The sequence below is a fragment of the Callospermophilus lateralis genome, chromosome 16, assembly GCF_048772815.1.
Source record: "Callospermophilus lateralis isolate mCalLat2 chromosome 16, mCalLat2.hap1, whole genome shotgun sequence".
NCBI classification, from domain to species: Eukaryota; Metazoa; Chordata; class Mammalia; order Rodentia; family Sciuridae; genus Callospermophilus; species Callospermophilus lateralis.
The window spans coordinates 15465079-15479679 of NC_135320.1; the positions used below are offsets into that span (position 1 = coordinate 15465079).

The 14601-nt window shown below is 40.4% G+C and overlaps 1 protein-coding gene and 1 pseudogene across 1 annotated transcript in view; one reads left to right on the forward strand and one right to left on the reverse strand.

Moving 5' to 3' along the window:
- Pxdnl (peroxidasin like) overlaps window positions 1–14601 on the reverse strand; it is a 431430-nt gene that overhangs the window by 157522 nt on the left and 259307 nt on the right. The window lies entirely within an intron of this gene.
- LOC143382311 (TAF5-like RNA polymerase II p300/CBP-associated factor-associated factor 65 kDa subunit 5L pseudogene) lies at window positions 593–7825 on the forward strand (annotated as a pseudogene).

Below are 14601 nucleotides of genomic sequence, written 5' to 3' on the forward strand. Positions count from 1 at the left end.
ATGGCCTGGGGACATCCAACTAGGCCTGACCTCTTAGAGGTTCCACCAACTCCAGAGAGTGGCCAGATGGAAACCAAGGCTTTAACACATGGGACTTGGGGGGACATTACAGATCCAAACTATAGCAGCTACACACAGAATGCCTTAAATCTGAAAGAAATGGGTAAATCTGTGGTATAACAGAATTGTCACATGAAGGAAGTCTGAGACTTAACCTAGGGAAGCACAGGAGATCTGAAGGCTGATTGGGTGATGTCTTTAAATGGGTGATTCGAGCACTGGCGGTAGCTTCAAAGCATAAGAAGGTGCCAAGTGTCAAGATGGGAACAGTTTGTTAGAGTGGAGTAGAGGCCAGAATATTCTGCAAGACAGAGTCCATGCACTACAAAAAAATCCCAATTCTCCTAAAGCCAGGTGTTTTATGCTATAGGATGACTACAACATTTCTATTGAGTGAAGACTCACAGGAAGTGCTGTATTTTCCCCTTGCGCCATGGGAGGTGGCTGTGTGCTGGGCAGCACTTGGCCTTGGAAATGGGCAGCCTCGTAGACCACTAGGGCTCAGGGGTGGGAGGTCATGAAACACATGTGCATGGAGCAGCTCCTGCTACTCAAATGCCTGCAGTACATGGACTCCAAGGTCTGCTAAAGCAAGGCCTACGGCTAACCCAGAGTGCGGAGGAGATGGTGGCCAACCTCTCAGTCCGCTCAGAACCTCGTTGATCCCACACAGTGTCTATGTAGCCTCTTGCCAGTCAGAACCTGAGCAGTTTGAAGTACAGTTTGGAAGACTGTGGACTTTTCTCACTGATTCTGATTGCTGGCACCGCCATGAAGTAATGCCCCTCTTCTGCCCCCTCTTCATCTACCTCCCTCTCAACCTGGCTCAGAACAGTCCTGAACACATGGGGGAAAGTTTCTACAGCCGCTTCCACGGGATGGTCCTGTAAAATGCCCACCAGAACAATGTCTTCCAGCAGCTGCCGAGCACGCAGACACCCAGGACAGACTGTTCAACTTCCAGCTTTGCACATTCCTGGACAACAACTGTGTGGTCCGTCTCCAGGGGAACAGCGACAGCTACCTTTTGCACTACCTCTAGAGGGACAGCAACAGTGCCCTGTGCAGGGTGATCACCATCCACAGCCACCTGGACGTGCAGCTGGACAAGAGAACAGATGACCCGCTCTACGTCAGTGGCAACTCCCTTGGTGACAGCGGCAGCCTGGAGCCCCTGGACGGGCCAGCCCTCTTCTGCAGAACAAGGCCACCCTGGAGGTCCTGCAGGACAGCGTTGAGCGTGTGAAGGACGGTCCTCCCTCCCTCATCACCATCTGCTTCCACGGCTTCCACAACCCAGAGCCGCTGCTCAACACGGTGGAGGTCTCCCCCGACAGCAAACTGCCTGCGGCTGAGTTTGAAAACTCCCGCGTCAAGCTCTGGAGTTGGCAGCCCAAGAAGTTAAAGTCGACAGGAGGACACGTCGCCCAATCGCCCGGTTTGTGACACTCTGGAGGAGGATTCCGAGGACGACAGCATGGGCAAAGACCTGAAGACATTGTGGGGACACTGCAGACCAGCATAGGTTCCTCCCAGATAGAAACATGTCCATGCTCTGAAAACATGTCCATCTGATACCTGGGCAGTTTCAGCAACATCATGCTAATCCAGGGACACGCCTACCCCACGTGGGACCTGGACATCAGCCGTACAGCTTCTCCTTTGCCAGTGGGTCCCAAGACCTCATTGCCAGGCTGTGGTGGCTGGATCAAACATACCCACTGAGGATACACACAGGACATCTGACTGATGGGGACTGTGTCAGGTTCCACCCTGACTCCATCTACTTGAACACAGGTTCGACTAAGAAGACTAGCTGTGGAGCACCCCACAGCCATCTCTGGCCATAGGGGCCTTCCTCCTCTCCCAAAGGAAAGTACTTGGACTCCACTGGCAAGGACCAGAGGTTGAGGCTGTGGGACTTGGCTTCTAGGACCCTTTTCTTTCTTTTTTTCTTAATACAATTTTTAAAAATTTATATATGACAGCAGCATACACTGCAATTCTTATTATACATAGAGAGCACAATTTTTCATATCTCTGGTTGCATACAAAGTATATTCACACCAATTCGTGTCTTCATACATGTACTTTGGATAATAATGATCATCACATTCCACCACCATTTCTAACCCCATGTTTCCTCCCTTCCCTTCTGGCCCCTCTGCCCTATCCAGAGTTTGTCTAATTCCTCCCATGCCCCGCCTCCCTACACCTCTGTGAATCAGCCTCCTTATATCAGAGAAAACATTCAGCCTTTGGTTTTGGGGAGATTGCCTAACTTCACTTAGCATTATCTTCTCTAACGCTCTGTCCATTCACCTGCAAATGTCATGATTTTATTCTCTTTTTATTGCTGAGTGATATTCCATTGTGTATATGTGCCATATTTTTCTTACCCATTCAACTAGTGAAGGGCATCTAGGTTGGTTCCACAGTTTAGCTATTTTGAATTGTGCTGCTATAAACATTGATGTGGCTGTTTCTCTGTAGTATGCTGATTTTACGTCCTTGGCCCTTTTCCAAGAGATGAGATGCTTCACGGACAGCATCACCAGTCTCACCTTCAGCCAAGACAGTGGTTTGGTTGCCTTTGCCTTCATGGACCACTCGATGTGCATGTGGGACATCAAGAGTACCTGTGGCAGCCAGCCCACCTACAGCTCCCCCAGCAAGCTTTTTTGTTAGTAATTCTCTCCCCTGAAAAGATAAGGTGCGAGGCCCTGGCTGGGTTCAGTCCCCAGCACAGAATAAAGAAAGATTATGATAAAAGATAATTTGAAATATTTCACAAGACATTGTGTCTTCAAAGGAGCACTTGTTGAGGTAGCCTGAGTCTTCCTCCCACAGTGGTCCACCCTGTCAGGCCCTGTGCCTCTCAGTGGACCTGCTGTATACAGCTATATGGAAGGTAAAGCAAGTTCTGGTGTTGAAAAGGTTAAATATTTCTGTTTTCAGAAGACTTATTTTGTATTTTGTTTTCTATTAAAATAATGCATTTAGTTGAAAGAAAGAAAGATAGGGAGGGAGGGACTGCATTTGGTGCTGGGAAGACAAAAAGAGAATCGATTAGCTTGGAAATTACATAAAGTCCTTAAAAGATTTAAAAAGATAAATACCATAAGAAGCAGAGAATCATCAAGTGCTAAAAAAACAAACAAACAAACAAACAAACAAACAAACAAACAAAAAACTCAATGAAGCAAAAAGAAAATTAAAAAAAAGAAAAAAACATAAAATCTTTGTGAAGAAATTGGCATTAGAAATGGTCCTTCAAGAAGAGAGAGATGTTCAACAATCGAATGAACAAAGAGCGGTAGGAATTGGGGAGCAATATATCCAATATAAATGAATGTAACAGCGAAGAAAAATGCATTTTTCTGCATATGTGGATGGGGAAAAGGGAAAAAGAGAAATCTGCAAGGTAGTTATAATCTGAAAGGTAGCTGGTTATAAATGGTTCTATAATTGCCCATTAATGCTAAGAAGTAGGAGTTTGCTTCTATGGGTTTTTAAGAGCAAGTAAAGGATTTAAGGTTCATAGCATTGACACCATAAATGCTGAAATTTAAGGGCAGTATCTATGCAGAGGTAACACAATGGAATAGAGCAATGGATGAACCAACTATGAGGTTCCTATAGTGGTCTAGAGAGGAAGAAATGAGGGCTTGGGATGAATAAACTACAGGCATCCTATAACATGGGGCAATCCCAAGAGAAAAGGGTCCCATCGGCCTTCTATGGCATGAAGCAACAGGGCACAAGGAAGTTTGCACTCACTAGACCTCTCACTCACTCTGTGACGCTGGCGTTAATGTTGTTTGATATGAGGGTGGTGGACATATATGAGAAATACCCAGCACCTTCCTGAAACATGACAAATATCCAGACATTTGACTGGAAGTACAGGGGAAGAAAAGATGAGAAATGCCATGTGGTTTAAAAGTTCAGGCAGGAACTGAGGCAGGGATGTTTTGACCAAGGTCTGCCCCCACACTCATTTCCTCCCGGTGCTAATGGACCATACTGCACACATGGGGCTAAGAGCCCCCTGAGAGGTAGTGTATGTACACCAGCACTTTCTGACTCCCAATGCAGGGTTTCTGAAAAACTGGAATGGGCAATTTGATTTAGTGCTAAGGCCAAAAAGGGGCCTCTTATGCCTGCTTCCAAATCTAAATAATCAGATCCTCCTTCTGAAGCTTATTTGCAGACATGCCCAGGACTATTCAGCATACTCCAGCTGTAGGCTATTGTAAACAGAAAGGGTAAAGAGAACATGACTGGCTAGCCATCATCATGAGTCACCACAAAGCCACCCTGGTCTCAGAATATCAATCATTATTAGCTAGCCAAATTTACTCCCTGCTACCCCTAATAATGTGCCAGGGTAAAGGGAGAAACGTCCAGAATAAAAAGAACAGAACCTGATAATTTCCTACCATGGGTACAGTATGCTTGAGGAGGAAAAAATTAGAAAAACATAAGAAAGAGAATAAATAAATATCCCTTCTCTCCAATATACTATATTGGTAATATGTCTCCTAATCTCTTGAGCTCTAATACCCCCCACCACCTAGCCAGCTTACTTACTTAAAGACTTTAGTTTAACTTAACACCAAGGGAATAACTATATGATCTTACATTTCCTTCATGCACCATAATTTTATGACATTGTGACAGGGGACAATATTCATCGGGTCAGATGGCTCCTTCTGAGACCATTTCCATAAAAATCTCCCAGATGGGGAATTGCCACAATTTATACATCTATTAAAACTTTGAAAATGGAAAAAAAAAAGTATTGAGTATTCAGGTAAAAGCAACATAATACAGAGATATCAGAGTTCACACTGTGGAAAATGGAGCAACCAAGTTAGATCCAGTGGAGGAGGAAATATGCTAAAGAAGTGTAAAGACTAAGCCACCTGCTTATGTGAAGACCAAGCTAAAATACAAACCTAGTAAAACGTGTTCCAGGGAATTTCTAAGAAGTAAGATGGCATAGACAGAAGTCAGACAAAAAAAGACTAAAACCCAAAAGGAGAAAACGTTACACTACACCCTATCTTGTTCATAATGCATAGATTTCTGGGTTAGCCTTTGTGACCAAAATATCGGACAAGAACATCTCACAGGAAAAGTTGATGTTATGCTCACAGTTTCAGAGATCTCAGTTCATGATCTGTGCCATTGCTCAGGGCCTGAGGCAAACAGAACATCATGGTGGAAGGATGCAGTGGAAGAAAGCTTCTCAGCTCATGGCAACCAGAAAGCAGAGAGGGAAAGAGACCAGGTCTATATCCAACAGAACTTACCACCTAGTAATCTGCTCAGCTGTCACTCTAATCTTATCTACTGATAAGATTAGAGCTCTAATCATTGCCTGAAACCCCACCTCTGAACCTTATTGCACTGGGGATGATGCTTTCAGCTCAAAAACTTTTCAAGGATGTTCCAGATCCAAACCGTAACAATTTGTTTGTGAGAGTAGTATACAGAAAGGGAAATATGCAGGACAGATCCTAAGGAGAAAGATGCATTTCGCAAGAGACCATTTCTACATGGTAGAAAGTGATTTACCTTGTCCCTCAGCCTCTAGACTCCTCATGTAAATGTGATCAATTCTATATCAGCATCAGGAAGTTCAGATGCCGCTCAGACTGAACATGACTCTAGCAGGTGAACTAAGAATCTGGATACTAAAGAGATTAACAAATGACACCAGGGTTAAAGAGCTGTGACTGCTGGCTAATGTCGGGAGTGGGCTCCTGTCCAAAGGTAGCTGGGCACTTCAAGGTTGGGCGTTGGCATAAGGGATGACACTAGCTGCAAGAAGACCCAGAGGATGGGAAGTAGTAAGAAAAGGGAAGGACAAGAGACCAGTGTTGGAGATCCCTGGCCTGTGCCTTACCTGCAAGCCCATCAGGCAATGGAGATTTATTTCTGCTCCCCTTGTGGAAGTTGTTCTTCCAAAACTGAGTTGGGACAGATCTGAGGGTGAAAGTGGAGGCCTACATATGAATACGTGGGCAACTGAGTCACACGAAGTCAGAGAAACCTTGAGCTTAAACACCAATATGCCTCCAGTGCCTTCTTTTTTGACTTAAAATAAGCATGGCATCAGATTACTACATCAATAACCAAAGGTTCTAAGAAACAGAATGAGGCTCTAATGAAAAATACACAAAACTAGTATAAATCACTAGATACACAAAATGTTAAGATTTACTGTAAATATATTTTTCAAAATAATGAGAGAGAACGACACACTATGAATTATAATTTGTATGCACATATGTGTACCTCCTCTTATTTTTAAGTTGGCTTCAGAAACTCAAATTCACCAGTTACATACATTGTAAAAGTCATATTTAAGTTCGCTCCACAAGATCCTTACCAACTCTAAAATTCCATAGCTCTCTAAATGTTCTGGGCTGAAACATTCTCTCAATTGAACCCATAAATCCAATTTCCGGACATGGTTGATTGCCACCTGGGGATTTACATCTCAGAGAAAACTAGAAATGGCTTTGAACAAAGCTGCCCGTAAATGAATATTGTTTTTCTCTATGCCCATAACTATGGTTTTATTTTATATTTCTTTTCTGGATTTAAGCCATATACAGATTACAGGAGGACTGTCAACCATGAATAGACCAGCTAACAATAATTGAAGAACACAGAACTCTATTCCTCATCGGGGAAGTTTGTTACTGCTTGAAATCTTGGGCATATTGCATTAAGAATAAATTGCTTCTATCTCAGCTAGAAGCATAATAAATAAACTAATAGTTTACAACTTTTAACTTTCAGAGGCTAACAAGACAGGAAAAGACATAAAGACAAAGCCATCATGATAGTTTTATTAAATAGCTAATGAATAAAATTGCAAAGAAGACTCAATTGTTTTAGTCAGAAAAGGGGACAGATTATACTCCTTGTTTCTTACTTTTATAACATTTATTTCATATTTAGCATAAAACTGTACAGTTACTTCATCACTGGATGAAGGTTTTCAAATGTAAAAATATTTAAGACTGTTAGGTAGATCTGATACTATCCTATGAAAATGCACATGATTTGATAATTGAGCCATTTTTGATGTAATTATTCGTAATATATCAATCTTTTAGACACCATTTAAAATGGTACAATCTAAATTTCTTCTAATATAGTGCTCGGACAAAGAAAGGTAAAACCAAAATTAATTTGGGCTTCTGAGTCTTCAATCATTCAATATATCAGATAAATAACACTCACTTGGATATATCCATTGCACACATATGCAGTATCACCCCATATTATGGTTCTGTGAGGTGTCCCCCAAAAACTCATGTTTGAAACAATGCAAGAAAGTCTACAGATGAAATAATTGGGTTATGAGAGCATTAATCTCCTGCTAGGGATTAGCTGGGGGGTAACTGGAGGAGCTAGGTCAATGGGGGTGGGCCCTCAGAGTTTAAATTTTGTCTGTGGTGAGGGGGGCACCCTCCCTCTCTCCTTCCTTCCCCAGATGCTTTCTTGTGCCACACACTTCTGCCCTGATGTCCTGTCTCACCTTGGGTCCTGAGCAATGAAGCCAGCCACCTTTGGACTAAGACCTCTGAAACCATGAGCTCCCAAGTAAACTTTTCCTCCTCTAATTGTTCTTGCAGATCTTTTGGCCGTAGCAGTGAAAAGGCTGATTCAAATACCTCAAGTTGAATCCAGGAAACAGTCTAAAGCCCTGTGGGGCTCTGTGGAGAGTCCCAAGCCTCATTAAACACGGTCCTGGCAAAAATGGGAAAAAAAAGATATATCCCGGCATTGATAATTTAGAAACAAATTGTACTGAAGAAAAGATTCCTTTGAACTTAAGCCCATGTCCTCTTTCTTTATTCCCTTCAAACCATTGCTGCTACGTGTGAAATTCCTATTTCATAACATGGGCTTTGGAGAGACACACTTTGAGGAACTCTGGTCTGAAGCAACACCATGACACTATCTCAGGAAAAGAAATGCATAAAATAAGGAAAACGGTCCTCAAATCATAATAGATAGTGAAACAGCAGGTGTGACAACAAGAGAAGGCTGCACCCTCACGCCAGCCAAGCTTCGCCCCTCAGAGATGTTAGGACCTCAGGGCTGAAGGAACAGAGCTTGGCACCAGCTAAAGAAAGAAATGGGTAGGAGCATTCAAGGAAAATCCTGAAGCTATGGAACATGCTGCCCAGTGAGTTGCAGAGCTCTTCAAGGTCACAGCCAAAGGAGGTCAGATGGGAGATCTACAAAGAGCGTGTAGATTCTAATGCTTCCTGGGTGGTAGCTGAAAGTTGGGGGACAGCAGCCTATCTGGAGCATCATGCTGTGAAGTTCTGGGTCCGAGACAGAGATCCCAGGAGAGGCAACTGGCCTTTGGTTCAATCTGACACTGTTTCGGGTGACCAATCTCTTTTTCTTGTCCCTCCTTACCTGCCTGACTCGTAATAATTGAGGTTCTATGGATTTATTTCTTATTTCTCCTCTTTTCTCTATTTACTCTCACTCCCTAAGTGATCTCATTCGGTATCATGGCTCTTAATGATATTTATACACTGAAAATTCTTGAATTTGTTTCTCAAGTTCCTACAGCTTCCCTTGGGAACTCCAGTTCCATATGAGAAAATGTGTACTTGAAACCTTAATGTCTAGTAGACATCTCAAACTCAGCCCAAGCAAACACTAAGGTGAACCTCTCCAATATCTCCTTGTCCTCACTTGCCTTATCTGAGCTGGGGGAAGTCCCATCCTTCTAAAGATAGAGGAGTTATTTTTAGCTCTTCATTCTCTCACATTCCATAGCCAAACCATCAGGGAATCTTGCAATCACTTCTTTCCAGATATAAAGATGATCTGACCATGTTTCATCACCTCCACCACTACCCTAATAGACCTAGCCACCACCATCTCTCACCTGGACCATCATCGTAAATTACACTCCTTCCAAGGTGCTTCCAGTCTATTCCCCAGACAAGTGAGTGATCCTTTAAATATGCAAACCAAATACTACTACTCCTATGCTCAAAACCTTTCATTGTTTCACCATCTGACACTTAATAAATTCCAGGTCACTGATCCACACACTGTTTTGTGTTTTCTTTTTCTTTTTTAAAGTGTGGCACCAATGTAGCTAGTCAGCTTTCTCAGACCACACCCACTAGGTCTTCTAGGCAGGAGACCCCAGTCTGTCCTTTCCTCAAAACTCCAAGAAACACTTTGGAAGTGGCCGCTTACCCTAGAGTTGGGAGGGAATCCCATCCATCCTTTACCATGGAGACAAAGAGATCACAACACAGCTCTTTCCAGAAAAAGCTTTTTAAAAAATCCTGATCCTCTCATCTCCCCAATATTTTACTCTCCAAGTGGATAAATGTTCCTTATTGGCTTCGTTGAAATGTTTGTATTTTGGCTGGCACTTCACTGGGGAGCATTCCTCAGCTATAGCTTCCACTTAAAAAACATTGTAGTTATGTTTTTTTGGTTTTCTGTTTTTCCCAAATAAGATGTTAAAACCCAGAGTTGTAGGTTGCAGAACAGTGTCTGGTATAAAGCAGTCCTCGGCAGCAGTTGAATGGAAGAATGCATGGGAGGGAGGAAGGAAGGAAGGAAGGAAGGAAGGTTGGTTCTTTTAGATTTTTGGCCATTTCAGAAGCTCATGGAGTGAATGGAGCCAACTTTCTGGGCTCTGGTGATGAAGCACTCACTCTACTCCAGCACACCACAATGCCTTTTCCTATGCCTCCATATTGTCTCAGAACACTTTTCCACACTGCCTCTGACCTGGTTCTCCATCTCCAGTCTTCCTCTGTTCTAATGCTTCCCCCATATTGCAATGAAAATTCTTTTTACAAATATAAATGCCATTTGCCTGTCTAAAAACTTGAATGGCCCAACCTAATGTGTATCTGCAGTATTCTCCACAACCTGATTCTAACTCAGGGCTTCTTAAACTCAATCTACAGACAAATTCTTGAGGCTCTGCAATTTAATAAGCTATATTTTCAAAATACTCTCTCAAACATTCAGCTCTTGCATCACTCCTATACCTAAGTTCAACCAGATTAATCTCTCTTGTAGTTTTTCTCATGTTATTGTTTTATGTATGAGGTATCTCACCCAGTTCTCCACCTGAAAATTTTCTGCGCACGCCTTTACAACCCAAATAACATTCTGTCTGATTTCTCTGAACTTTGCCTTCATCCCAGACATAATTGTAGTTTTATTCAGTCATTGTTTTACTCACACATTCATCCAAAACACATTCATTGGGCACTTAGCTAAGTGTATGCTGTGATGTCAGGAACTGGTAATTCTCATATAAAGGAGACATGTCTCTATGCTCTAGGAGTTTATAGGCTGGTCATAAAGAAAGGCTGTAAGTAAATAAAATGTAGTGAGGGAGTTCTACTAAAAAGACATGAGATTATAGAATCAGTCCACAAGGAGTAAGAGATTAGGAAATTTTTTTGCAGAATGCAGAATATTTGATTAGTGCTTTGAAGGACAAGTAGGAATTAATCTCTAAACACACAGGCAGACATGGGAAATGAGATGTCTGTATATCAATTCAACTGCTAGGGAAAGCCCAAGGGCTGGGGAGGAGTGGAGATAACGTGGTCAGTGTCGTGGACTTGTCTGTGAGTCCAGGGAACTGACTCAGAAAGGAAACAACCAGCATCAGGATTCTCCTGCTCCTCATCTTCATATCCATTGAACATTCAACCATGTTTCAGGTATTTCATTAGTGTTTATCTTCCCTGCCCATGGCTAAAAATCTTGGAAGTTGTAAGGAAGATACGTTCTTCACCTTTCCATTGCACAACCTTTTTCTTTCCTTGCTGACATAGCCTAGGATTTATACAGAGAACAGCCTCCTACTATAGTGGGCGGACTCTCTATCGTTCTAACCAGCCACAAGTGAAAAAAAAATCTTTTGGAGATTGAATGAGGATGAATAAAATATTGTTCATAAACATATAAAACTCAGTTCTATCACTTAATAACTGTGATCGCTTTAAGATCATATTTACATTAGGTTTTCCTTCTTTTCTTCATTTTGAAGTTTATGAAATTTTAAAGTACTCACCTGGTTCAAGTTCTCATACTCACAAAGACATAGAAGTTTTTTTTTTTTTTTTTTAATCTTCTAAGTAACTTTTTAAGCCACTGAAATGTGGAACTTCAATTTGGGATCATAACTGGAGGTATAATAAGACACACCTTTTTTTTAATAATAAAACAATAGAAAGGATATAGCTTCAGATTTGGGTGGATTTTCTTTCTCGATGCTTCTGTCTCTGAAAGGATGTCATTAAAGCTTCTTTCAAAATGAAGTTATACAATTTTGAAAAGCAAATTTTGCATGTACAAAGATCCTTCTGAGATGAATAGCTCTATCACATAATTTAAATCAAAGAAATATGTTATATTCCTTCTATTCAAATCATGTAAAACAGGCCAGGTGTAAAGCAGAGCTCGATTGTGAAAATACAACATAGCCGCTCTTGATAAAGAACTTAAGTTCTAGTCAACTCTAGAGAGAAGTTAATTTTCATTGGGCCCATGGAGCAGATAAACTGGCACTTAGTTTGAGCCTCTGTGAGAATCTTGCCTTTGACAGTTTTTCCAAGAATATACTTTCATTTATATTTCTCCTTCGAAGTAAAAGGATTGATAGTCAGAAAATTCACCATGATAAATAAATTAAAATCTTTTCACAACTCTTCATTTTACTTTAAATTGACATTCTACCCCAATATATTCCTAAATGAAATTAGTTTTAAAATATTGGCATTTCCTAGAGAGTACCATATTATTTGCATTTGCTAGAATGAGATGAGAAATACAGGGAAATTATATAACTTGCCTCAAGTCATACAATCTGCTCTTGCCATTGGCTATATCATAATTCACTCCTTGGCAATAAAATCCTGTCAGAGCTATTTTAACTGTTTCCTGACACTAGGGATCGATTAAGCTGTAAAACCGTGCATTAAATAGATGCTTGGTGCCCTAAAAAGCGTTAAAATGCCTCCACGCCCTACTTCAATACCAAATCCTGACAGAGAAAAGAATTAGAAATTATCAAAGCCATAGACTTTAATACTGTTATCTCCTATTTATTATTAATCTTGGTTATCAAAAGTTTTAATTACCCACTTTTTATTTTGTTTTAGCATATTCTGCCCTCTACTCTCTTTGAAGAAAAAATTCAAAAATAAATATAGCAATTTTAAGGATTCATTTCAATTCAAAGTAAACTTCATCATTGATTCTCAACACTAGTTGAACATTATAATGTTCATTATAATATCTGACTTGGATGTCAGATACCCACTCTGAGAAATTCTGATTTAATTGGTCTGGGTGGACTCTGAAATTGGTACCTTTCACCAATTCTCCAGGTGATACTTATATGATGTTCTAGTGAAAAGACCATCTCTTCTTAGTAACAAAATACAATCTCTTGCCATACTGAAATACATGAAAGTACTTTCTGAATAAATGATAATGATATAAGGTACAAAGTATTTTTATTAAACTCAAACAAGTCTAAAACCAACAGCCGAGGCCTCAATCCAGCAGCCCACAAGAAATGAACCCAGCCAACAATCAGATGAATGAGCTTAGGAGGTAGAAGTATCTACCCAATCTTTGAGAGACCTTGAAGCAGCGGACCCAGCTAAGTCACATCCAGATTCCTGACCCACCGAAATGGTAATGACATAAATGTATGCGGTCAAAAGTTTCTAAGTGTTAGGCTAATTTGTTACAGGGCAATACAGAACACACATACACAGAGGTGTGTTTACCTGTATAAGAATTCTTTGTTAGTTAACTGTGTGGTGAATGTCACCTTCCAAATGATATCTACTTTTTTTCACTCTAGTAATGGTGACCTTTCTTTTGTATCACCATTCTAAAAGTCTTGAAATTTAATGTAACCAAATGCATTGATTCTTTTTTTTAAGGATTTGGGGAAGGAAAAAAAAAAGAAGGTCATGCATATTTGGAATATTTATAGTCCCACAAATCAGGAAACAACCTGGAAATTGTGCTCTGCATATGCATCTTTATCCCAAGGTTTGAGATTAATAAAAATAAATTAAATTAAATTAAAAAAACAATAGCTGACACACACACACACACACACACACACACACACACACATTACATACAGAGAGAGAGAAAACTGAATTAATCAATAATATGGTAAAACCATTTTCTATTTTAGATAGAATGGACTATGGCTTGTTCCAGGGTTCTAAAGATTGGTCTGATTCCTTTCCCAGAGCTGTGGATTTACTTCTAAAATGCTAACGCAAAATAGAAATTCATCATATTAGCTTTATATGACACATCAAAGATGAGTGATAACACTATTATATGTGTAACTGCTTCTGATGTGTTTTATCAGGGAACAATTTCATATGAACTTGTTCTTTTTTCCTAACTGGTGACAAGCTTTCAACTATCTTCAGAGGAAAAGCTGAGATTAATTGCACCCTGGTATACTACAACAGTTGCTTCCAGTTTGTGAAGATCAGCATCTAATCAATAATTTATTAATGACTATATATAGATATATATTTTTAGCCCTTCTAAATTAATAGCTGAAGCCAAAGAGTTGTTTTGTTCTCCACTCTACTCCTTTATCCTTGGGTGTAAAATCAAAAGAAATGTAATTGGGGTTTTGATTAATGTTGACTTTAACAGATTGCTTCTGTTTCTTGTAGTTAGTTCCTCAATTTATCTTTGTGTAATGGCAAGGCTATGTCTCCAATAAGCCTCTTTAAGGGGACTATTTCTTAACAGTGTTCTTCCCTGACTTCACCGTGCATCTTGTTTTGTTTTCCTCATCAGCTTTCTTGAACACATGGATCCCTGTTGGGTGCAAATAAGAAATATATGGCCAAATCTCTATGCCTGCCACAGATGGATGCCAACCCTGCATTTTCAATTTGCCTTGAGAGTCATCCTGAAGCTATAGCTGGGCAGATGCCAGTGATCCTTGGTCCAGAGTTTATCCATGTCCCTATTCTCAGTGAGTAGAATACCTAGGAGAAACAAGACCTGTGCCCATGAAACAGTCACTGTATAAGACAACATATATTTCAAACTGTGGGATAAAGCTTAGGGTTTTAACTGGCCCAATCATAACAGAGATCTTGTGGACTGAAGTTATCAGGAAAGATATGATTGTCATCTTTTAAAATTATTTTTTATTAATTTTTTAAATTTATATGTGATAGCGGAATGCATTACAATTCTTATTACACATACAGAGCACAATTTTTCATATCTCTGGTTGTATACAAAGTATATTCACACCAATTCATGTCTTCATACATGTGCTTTGGATAATAAAAGATATGATTGTCATCTTGACTGTGTCTTGAGGAACTCTTACAGAGAAGGGAACATAAGAAAGAGTGAGTGGTAGGAAAACAGCATAAATCATAGCAAGAAAAAATAAAAAAGCATCTAACCTTCCTAGAGGCTATGTGCACTATGGAAGTA